This window comes from Sphaeroforma arctica (assembly GCF_001186125.1).
Source record: "Sphaeroforma arctica JP610 unplaced genomic scaffold supercont1.649, whole genome shotgun sequence".
NCBI lineage: Eukaryota > Ichthyosporea > Ichthyophonida > Sphaeroforma > Sphaeroforma arctica.
Genome location: NW_014039909.1, coordinates 1 through 1,492, shown reverse-complemented (window position 1 = coordinate 1,492; position 1,492 = coordinate 1).

Genomic DNA, 1,492 nt, shown 5'->3' with positions numbered 1-1,492 from the left:
TATATATATATATAAATATATATATCTTTATATATATATATATGTGTGTGTGTGTGTGTTTATAAACTTATACTAACAATACACATCACAACCTGACTCTTCGAAAACGTATCGTACACTTATAGCATTCCAATCAAAGACGGGATTTTCACATTCATATACTGTGCACTGAACACACCTTTGTGGCGCCCGATTCTATAGCACTTTTCATCATTGTTTTCTTAGTCCAGTCCATTTGCCCAGAAACAACTAATCGACATGAAGTAGCTGAAACCTACACAAGAAGCCAGACACGGCATATACGCGAAAGCATGAATAATGGTTTTATTAAAACAACTCTAAACTAGTAATAAATGAGATGTGTGTAGGTAGCGGGGTGAGAAGAGCCCTAATCAACGTGCATATAAGACAATGAAGAGTGCAAATTAAACAGTTATTAGAAAGCCTATATTCTGATGTATTAGAAAGTTTATATACTGATATAGTAGAAGGCATATGTACTGATACGAGGTCATCAGATATACCAGAGTGTACACCGGTAAATAATTCGTAGTATATATAGGCAGAACCACACACACACACTGCACAGTCACTACCGGATTTACTCCGGTCGAATTGATATACTAGCACTGTGCACTCATCAATGAGTTGCAACATGCTATGTACACACACTTGCACGTACACTTACACTTACACGCATGCAACAAGCTACCATGTATTTCGAACTAAACAATGCAATTACGGCCACGTGAGGAATATTGTCGTCGTCCTCTTCGGGTGCTTTTTGTTTTGGAGAGAATGTCGGTGTCTAAATACTGACAACGGTATGTCTATATACATACAACTCCGATCTATATACTATATATAGTGTTTCTGTGTTTTTATGCATACAACTCCGTGCCTACATACATACAATTATATGTCAATATACATACAACTCTGATCTATATATCATACATAGTGTTTTCTATGTCTATATACATACAATTCTGTTTCTATATACATACATTGTGATCTATGTACATACCATACTGACCTATATATCATATATAGTGTTTTCTGTGTCTATATACATACAATAGTGCCTCAGCCATCGCGTCAGTTGCGTGTTGACTAAGAAGTGTACATATTCCAATTGCTTTAGGGCTTAGGGTTTTAGGAATTTAGGAAAACTCTAACCTTCAATCACCGATTGCTCAAGCCCATAAACCATAAACCTTAAACACTAAAACCCTAAAACACCCAAGTGGACATTGTGTCTAGCGTGTCATTCCCATACAACATTGTACGTACCCACAACACTTGCACAAAATACCAAATCTATAAACAGATGTCAAAAATTATATATAAAAACTCAGATGTATGATAAAATCTCTTATCACCAAGCGAGTTGAGTGGGTCGAGCAATTATTCGTAATTGTAAAAGTTAATAGACACTTGAATGACCATCAATATATATATACATACATATACATACATATATTACATATAC